At 41.5% G+C, this 9515-nt stretch overlaps 1 pseudogene across 1 annotated transcript in view; it reads right to left on the bottom strand.

Moving 5' to 3' along the window:
* Positions 1 to 9515, bottom strand: part of LOC309604887 (DNA endonuclease RBBP8 pseudogene) — a 421592-nt pseudogene that overhangs the window by 8221 nt on the left and 403856 nt on the right. The gene's annotated exons all lie outside the window — the stretch shown is intronic.

Here is a 9515-nt window from a genome sequence, read left to right as displayed (position 1 = left end):
ACTGGAATAAACCCCACTTGATCATGGTATATAATCCTTTTAATATGCTGTTGGGTTCTTTTTGCTAGTATTTTGTTGAGGATTTTTGCATCTATGTTCATCAGTGATATTGGCCTGTAGTTTTCTTTCTTTGTGACATCTTTGTCTGGTTTTGGTATCAGGGTGATGGTGGCCTCGTAGAATGAGTTGGGAAGTGTTCCTCCCTCTGCAATATTTTGGAAGAGTTTGAGAAGGATAGGTGTTAGCTCTTCTGTAAATGTTTGATAGAATTCGCCTGTGAAGCCATCTGGTCCTGGGCTTTTGTTTGTTGGAAGATTTTTTTTTTTTTTAATTAAACCTTTCTTACAACACTTCTTAATTTTATTTATTTATTTATTTTTGCTGTGTTGGGTCTTCGTTTCTGTGTGAGGGCTTTCTCTAGTTATGGCAAGTGGGGGCCACTCCTCATCGCGGTGTGCGGGTCTCTCACTATTGCGGCCTCTCCTGCTGTGGAGCACAGGCTCCAGATGCGCAGGCTCAGTAGTTGTGGCGCACGGGCTTACTCGCTCCGCGGCATGTGGGATCTTCCCAGACCAGGGCTCGAACCCGTGTCCCCTGCATTGGCAGGCAGATTCTCAACCGCTGCGCCACCAGGGAAGCCCTGTTGGAAGATTTTTAATCACAGTTTCAATTTCAGTGCTTGTGATTGGTCTGTTCATATTTTCTATTTCTTCCTGATTCAGTCTCGGCAGGTTGTGCATTTCTAAGAATCTGTCCATTTCTTCCAGGTTGTCCATTTTATTGGCATAGAGTTGCTTGTAGTAATCTCTCATGATCGTTTGTATTTCTGCAGTGTCAGTGGTTACTTCTCCTTTTTCATTTCTAATTCTATTGATTTGAGTCTTCTTCCTTTTTCTCTTGATGAGGCTGGCTAATGGTTTATCAATTTTGTTTATCTTCTCAAAGAACCATCTTTTAGTTTCATTGATTTTTGCTATTGTTTCCTTCATTTCTTTTTCATTTATTTCTGATCTGATCTTTATGATTTCTTTCCTTCTGCTAGCTTTGGGGTATTTTTGCTCTTCTTTCTCTAATTGCTTTAGGTGCAAGGTTAGGTTGTTTATTTGAGATGTTTCCTGTTTCTTGAGGTAGGCTTGTATTGCTATAAATTTCCCTCTTAGAACTGCTTTTGCTGCGTCCCATAGGTTTTGGGTCGTCGTGTCTCCATTGTCATTTGTTTCTAGGTATTTTTTGATTTCCCCTTTGATTTCTTCAGTGGTCACTTCGTTATTAAGTAGTGTAGTTTGTAGCCTCCATGTGTTTGTAGTTTTTACAGATCTTTTCCTGTAATTGATATCTAGTCTCATAGCCTTGTGGTCGGAAAAGATACTTGATACAATTTCAATTTTCTTAAATTTACCAAGGCTTGATTTGTGACCCAATATATGATCTATCCTGGAGAATGTTCCATGAGCACTTGAGAAAAATGTGTATTCTGTTGTTTTTGGGTGGAATGTCCTATAAATATCAATGAAGTCCATCTTGTTTAATGTATCATTTAAAACTTGTGTTTCCTTATTTATTTTCATTTTGGATGATCTGTCCATTGGTGAACGTGGGGTGTTAAAGTCCCCTACTATGATTGTGTTACTGTCGATTTCCCCTTTTATGGCTGTTAGTATTTGCCTTATGTATTGAGGTGCTCCTATGTTGGGTGCATAAATATTTACAATTGTTATACCTTCCTCTTGGATCGATCCCTTGATCATTATATAGTGTCCTGCTTTGTCTCTTGTAATAGTCTTTATTTTAAAGTCTATTTTGTCTGATTTAAGAATTGCTACTCCAGCTTTCTGTTGATTTCCATTTGCATGGAATATCTTTTTCCATCCCCTCACTTTCAGTCTGTATGTGTCTCTAGGTCTGAAGTGGGTCTCTGGTAGACAGCATATATATGGGTCTTGTTTTTGTATCCATTCAGCAAGTCTGTGTCTTTTGGTGGGAGCATTTAATCCATTTACATTTAAGGTAATTATTGATATGTATGTTCCTATTCCCATTTTCTTAAATATTTTGGGTTTGTTATTGTAGGTGCTTTCCTTCTTTTGTGTTTCTTGCCTAGAGAAGTTCCTTTAGCATTTGTTGTAAAGCTGGTTTGGTGGTGCTGAACTCTCTCAGCTTTTGCTTGTCTGTAAAAGTTTTAATTTCTCCATCCAATCTGAATGAGATCCTTGCTGGGTAGAGTAACCTTGGTTGTAGGTTTTTCTCCTTCATCACTTTAAGTATATCCTGCCACTCCCTTCTGGCTTGCAGAGTTTCTGCTGAAAGATCAGCTGTTAACCTTATGGGGATTCCCTTGTGTGTTATTTGTTGTTTTTCCCTTGCTGCTTTTAATATGTTTTCTTTATATTTAATTTTTGATAGTTTGATTAATATGTGTCTTGGCGTGTTTCTCCTTGGATTTATCCTGTATGGGACTCTCTGTGCTTCCAGGACTTGACTAACTATTTCCTTTGCCATATTAGGGAAGTTTTAAACTATAATCTCTTCAAATATTTTCTCAGTCCCTTTCTTTTTCTCTTCTTCTTCTGGGACCCCTATAATTCGAATGTTGGTGCGTTTAATGTTGTCCCAGAGGTCTCTGAGACTGTCCTCAGTTCTTTTCATTCTTTTTTCTTTATTCTGCTCTGTGGTAGTTATTTCCACCTCTTTATCTTCCATGTCACTTATCCGTTTTTCTGCCTCAGTTATTCTTCTTTTGATCCCGTCTAGAGTATTTTTAATTTCATTTATTGTGTTTTTCATCATTGCTTGGTTCCGCTTTAGTTCTTCTATGTCCTTGTTAAATGTTTCTTGCATTTTGTCTATTCTATTTCCAAGATTTTTGATCATCTTTACTATCATTATTCTGAATTCTTTTTCAGGTAGACTGCTTATTTCCTCTTCATTTGTTAGGTCTGGTGTGTTTTGACCCTGCTCCTTCACCTGCTGTGTGGTTTTTTGTCTTTCATTTTGCTTATCTTACTGTGTTTGGGGTCTTCTTTTCACAGGCTGCAGGTTCGTAGTTCCCGTTGTTTTTGGTATCTGTCCCCAGTGGCTAAGGTTGGTTCAATGGGTTGTGTAGGCTTCCTGGTGGAGGGGAGTAGTGCCTGTGTTCTGGTTGATGAGGTTGGATCTTGTCTTTCTGGTGGGCAGATCCACGTCTGGTGGTGTGTTTTGGGGTGTCTGTGGCCTTATTATGATTTTAGGCAGCCTCTCTGCTAATGGATGGGGCTGTGTTCCTGTCTTGCTAGTTGTTTGGCAGAGGGTGTCCAGCACTGTAGCTTGCTGGTCGTTGAATGAAGCTGGGTCTTGATATTGAGATGGAGATCTCTGAGAGATTTTCGCCGTTTGGTATTACGTGGAGCTAGAAGGTCTCTTGTGGACCAGTGTTCTGAAGTTGGCTCTCCCACCTCAGAGGCACAGCCCTGATTCCTGGCTGGAGCACCAAGAGCCTTTCATCCACACAGCTCAGAATAAAAGGGAGAAAAGAATAGAAAGAAAGAAAGAAAGAGGATAAAATAAAATAAAATAAAACTATTATAATAAAAAATAAGAAGAAAAAAAATTAAGAATAAATTTATTAAAAAAAATTTTTTTTTAATTTTTAAAAATAGATTTTTTATAACAAAAAAGAAAAAATTAAGAAAAAATTTATTAAGAAAAAATTTTAATTTTTAAAAATAAAAAATATGAAAAAACTTATTTAAAAATTTTTTTTAATTTCTAAAAATAGGAAATAAGGAAAAAATTATTAAGAAAACATTTATTAGGAAAAAAATGTTTTAAGTAAAAAAAGAAAAAAAAAAAAAAACGGACGGACCTAACCCTAGGACTAATGGTGAAAGCAAAGCTATACAGACAAAATCTCACCCAGAAGCATACACATATACACTCACAAAAAAAGGAAAAGGGGAAAAATTAATATATCCTGCTCCCAAAGTCCACCTCCTGAATTTGGGATGATTCGTTGTCTATTCAGGTATTCAACAGATGCAGGCACATCAAGTTGTTTGTGGAGTTTTAATCCGCTGCTTCTGAGGCTGCTGGGAGGGATTTCCCTTTCTCTTCTTTGTTCATACAGCTCCCGGGGTTCAGCTTTGGATTTGGACCCGCCTCTGCGTGTAGGTCTCCTGAGGGCGTCTGTTCCCAGCCCAGACAGAACGGGGTTAAAGGAGCAGCTGCTTCGGGGGCTCTGACTCATTCAGGACGGTAGGAGGGAGGGGTACGGATGTGGGGCGAGCCTGCAGCAGCAGAGGCCAGCGTGACGTTGCAGCAGCCTGAGGCGCGCCGTGCGTTCTCCTGGGGAAGTTGTCCCCGGATCACTGGAGCCTGGCATCAGCAGGCTGCACCGGCTCCCGGGAGGGGCGATGTGGAGAGTGACCTGTGCTCGCACACAGGCTTCCTGGTGGCGGCAGCAGCAGCTCTAGCGTCTCCTGCCTGTCTCTGGAGTCCAAGCTGATAGCCGCGGCTCACGCCCATCTCTGGAGTTCGTTTAGGCAGCGCTCTGAATTCCCTCTCCTTGCACGCCGTGAAACAAAGAGGCAAGAAAAAGTCTCTTGCCTCTTCAGCAGCTGCAGACTTTTTCCCGGACTCCCTCCTGGCTAGCACCGAAGCCCGAGCCTCAGCTCCCAGCCCCGCCCACCCCAGTGGCTGAGCAGACAAGCCTCTCGGGCTGGTGAGTGCAACTCGGCACCGATCCTCCGTGCGGGAATCTCTCCGCTTTGCCCTCCACACCCCTGTGGCTGCGCTCTCTTCCGTGGCTCTGAAGCTTCCCCCCTCTGCCACCCACAGTCTCTGCCCGTGAAGGGGCTTCCTAGTGTGTGGAAACCTTTCCTCCTTCACAGCTCCCTCCCACTGGTGCAGGTCCCATCCCTATTCTTTTGTCTCTGTTATTTCTTTTTTCTTTTGCCCTACCCAAGTACGTGGGGATTTTCTTGCCTTTTGGGAGGTCTGACGTCTTCTGCCAGCATTCAGTGGGTGTTCTGTAGGAGCAGTTCCACGTGTAGATGTATTTCTACTGTATCTGTGGGAAGGAAGGTGATCTCCGCATCTTACTCTTCCGTCATCTTGTCTCATCCTCCAACACTGAGCTTTTGAAGGAGGCCTGCCTGGTTCAATTATCTTGGGTTTCCCAGTCCCTGAATCATACGTTTGTTTTTTTTTTTTTTCCCTTAAGACCTTTAGAGTCAAAGTCTGAAGGTTTTTAGTTTTATCAAGAATCATGGTTAATAAACTCCTACAGACTTGTAAGTATCTTAAGATCAAGATTGATGTCTGGGAGAGGAGCTTCAAGATGGCGGAAGAGTAAGATGTGGAGATCACCTTCCTCTCCACAAATACATGAGAAATACATCTACATGTGGAACAGCTCCTATAGAACACCTACTGAACTCTGGCAGAAGACCTCAGACCTCCCAAAAGGCAAGAAACTCCCCACATACTTCGGTAGGGCAAAAGAAAAAAGAAGTAACAGAAACAAAAGAATAGGGATGGGACCTGCACCAGTGGGAGGGAGCTGTGAAGGAGGAAAGGATTCCACACACTAGGAAGCCCCTTCATTGGGGGAGAATGTGGGTAGTGGAGGGGGGGAGCTTTGGAGCCATGGAGGAGAGTGCAGCAACAAGGGTGTGGAGGGTGAAGCAGAGAGATTCCCGCACAGAGGATCGGTGCCGACCAGCACTCACCAGCCCGAGAGGCTTGTCTGCTCACCCTCTGGGGTAGGCAGGGGCTGGGAGCTGAGGCTCGGGCTTCAGTCAGATCCCAGGGAGAGGACTGGGGTTGGCTGTGTGAACACAGCCTGAAGGGACTAGTGCTAGCCGAGAGGGAGTCCGGGAAAATGTCTGGACCTGCTGAAGAGGCAAGAGACTTTTTCTTCCCTCTTGGTTTCCTTGTGCGCGAGGAGAGGGGATTAAGAGCGCCGCTTAAAGGAGCTCCAGAGATGACCGCGAGCCGCAGCTATCAGCGTGGACCCCAGAGAGGGGCATGGGATGCTAAGGGTGCTGCTGCCACCACCAAGAAGCCTGTGTGCAAGCACAGGTCACTATCCACACCTCCCCTCCCAGAAACCTGTGCAGCCCGCCACTGCCAGGGTCCCATGATCCAGGGACAACTTCCCCGGGAGAATACACAGCATGCCTCACGCTGTTGCAACGTCATGCTGGCCTCTGCCACTGCAGGCTCACCCGACATCCGTACCACTCCCTCCCCCCAGCCTGAATGAGTCAGAGACCCCGAATCAGTTGCTCCTTTAACCCTGTCCTGTCTGAGCAGAGAACAGACGCCCTCAGGCAACCTACATGCAGAGGCGGGTCTAAATACAAAGCTGAACCCCAGGAGCTGTGTGAACAAAGAAGAGAAAGGGAAATTTCTCGAGCAGCCCCAGGAGCAGCGGATTAAATCTCCACAATCAACTTGATGTACCCTGCATCTGTGGAATACCTGAGTAGACAATGAATTTTCCCAAACTGAGGAGATGGACTTTGGGAGCAAAGATAATATATATTTTTCCCTTTTTCTCTTTTTGTGACTGTGTATGTGTATGCTTCTGTGTGTGATTTTGTCTGTATAGCTTTGCTTTTACCATTTGTCCTAGGGTTCTGTCCATCCGTTTTTTTTTTTACTTTTGAAAATTTTTTTCTTAATACTTATTTTTTATTTTAGTAACCTTATTTTATTTTATTTTACTTTATTTTATTTTATCTTCTTTCTTTCTTTCTTTCTATTTTTTCTCCCTTTTATTCTGAACTGTGTGGATGAAAAGCTCTTGGTTCTCCAGCCAGGCATCAGGGCTGTGCCACTGAGGTGGGAGAGCCAACTTCAGGACACTGATCCACAAGAGACTTCCCAGCTCCATGTAATATCAAATGGGGAAAATTTCCCAGATATCTCCATCTCAATGCCAAGACCCAGCTTCACTCAACGACCAGCAAGCTACAGTGCTAGACACCCTAGGCCAAACAACTAGCAGGACAGGAACACAGCCCATCCATTAGCAGAGAGGCTGCCTAAAATCATAATAAGGCCAGAGACACCCCAAAACACACCACCAGACGTGGACCTGCCCACCAGAAAGACAAGATCCAGTCTCATCTACCAGAACACAGGCACTAATCCCCTACATCCGGAAGCATACACAACTCACTGAACCAACCTTAGCCACTGGGGACAGACACCAAAAACAACGGGAACTACGAACCTGCATCCTGTGAAAAGGAGACCCCAAAAACAGTAAGTTAAGCAAAATGAGAAGACAGAGAAATACACAGCAGATGAAGGAGCAAGGTAAAAACCCACCAGAGCAAACAAATGAAGAGGAAAAGGGCAATCTACCTGAAAAATAATTCAGAGTAATGATAGTAAAGATGATCCAAAATCTTGGAAATAGAATGGAGAAAGTACAAGAAATGTTTAACAAGGACCTACAAGAACTAAAGAGCAAACAAACAATCATGAACAGCACAATAAGTGAAATTAAAAATTCTATGGAAGGGAACAATAGCAGAATAACTGAGGCAGAAGAACGGATAAGTGACCTGGAAGGTAAAATAGTGGAAATAACTACCACAGAGCAGAATAAAGAAAAAAGAATGAAAAGAACTGAGGACAGTCTCACAGACCATTGTGACAACCTTAAAAGCAGTAACATTTGAATTATAGGGGTCCCAGAAGAAGAAGAGAAAAAAAAAGGGCCTGATAAAATATTTGAAGAGATTATAGTTGGAAACTTCCTTAATATGGGAAAGGAAATAATTAATCAAGTCCAGAAAGCACGGAGAGTCCCATACAGAAAATCCAAGGAGAAACAAGCCAAGACACATATTAATCAAATTATCAAAAATTAAATACAAAGTAAAAATATTGAAAGGAGCAAGGGAAAAACAAGAAATAACACACAAGGCAATCCACATAAGGTTAACAGCTGATCTTTCAGCAGAAACTCTGCAAGCCAGAAGGGAGTGGCAGGACATATTTAAAGTGATGAAGGAGAAAAACCTACAACCAAGATAACTCTACCCAGCGAGGATCTCATTCAGATTTGATGGAGCAATTAAAAGCTTTACAGACAAGCAAAAGCTAAGAGAATTCAGCACCACCAAACCAGCTTTACAATAAATGCTAAAGGAACTTCTCTAGGCAGGAAACACAAGAGAAGTAAAAGAACTACAATAACAAACCCAAAACAATTAAGAAAATGATAATAGGAACATACATATAGATAATTACCTTAAATGTAAATGTATTAAATGTTCCAACCAAAAGACATAGACTGGCTGAATGGAAACAAAAACAAGACCCATATATATGCTGTCTGCAAGAGACCCACTTCAGACCTAGGGACACATACAGACTGAAAGTGAGTGGATGGAAAAAGATATTCCATGCTAATGGAAATCAAAAGAAAGCTGGAGTAGCAATTCTCATATCAGGCACAATAGACTTTAAAATAAAGACTACTACAAGAGACAAAGAAGGATACTACATAATGATCAAGTGGTCAATCCAAGAAGAAGATTTAACAATGTAAATATTTATGCACCCAACATAGGAGCACCTCAATACATAAGGCAAATACTAACAGCCATAAAAGGGGAAATTGACAGTAACACAATCATAGTAGGGGACTTTAAGACCCCACTTTCACCAATGTACAGATCATCCAAAATGAAAATAAATAAGGAAACACAAGCTTTAAATGATACATTAAACAAGATGGACTTCATTGATATTTATAGGACATTCTATCCAAAAACAACAGGATACACATTCTTCTCAAGTGCTAATAGAACAGTCTCCAGGATAGATCACATCTTGGGTCACAAATCAAGCCTTGGTAAATTTAAGAAATTGAAATCATACCAAACATCTTTTCTGATCACTACACTATGAGACTAGATATCAATTATAGGAACAAATCGGTAAAAAATATAAGCACATGGAGGCTAAACAATACATTACTTAATAACCAAAAATCACTGAAGAAATAAAAGAGGAAAACAAAAAATACCTAGAAACAACTGGCAATGACAACACGATGACCCAAAACCTATGGGATAGAGCAAAAGCAGTTCTAAGAGAGAAGTTTATAGCAATACATCCTACCTTAAGAAACAAGAAACATCTCAAATAAACAACCTAACCTTACAACTAAAGCAAATAGAGAAAGAAGAACCAAAAACCCCCAGACTTAGCAGAAGGAAATAAATCATAAAAGTCAGATCAGAAATATATGAAAAAGAAATGAAGGACACGATAGCAAAGATCAATAAAACTAAAAGCTTGTTCTTTGAGAAGATAAACAGAATTGATAAACCATTAGCCAGACTTATCAAGAAAAAAGGGAGAAGGCTCAAAGCAATAGAATTAGAAATGAAAAAGGAGAAGTAACCACTGACACTGCAGAAATACAAAGGATCATGAGAGATTACTACACGCAACACTATGCCAATAAAATGGACAACCTGAAAGAAATGGACAAATTCTTAGAAATGAACACC

The sequence above is a fragment of the Balaenoptera borealis genome, assembly GCF_965194805.1.
Source record: "Balaenoptera borealis genome assembly, chromosome: 11".
In the NCBI taxonomy this organism is placed as follows: domain Eukaryota; kingdom Metazoa; phylum Chordata; class Mammalia; order Artiodactyla; family Balaenopteridae; genus Balaenoptera; species Balaenoptera borealis.
Note: the sequence above shows the minus strand (reverse complement) of the source record. Positions and strands in the feature narration are given on the sequence as shown.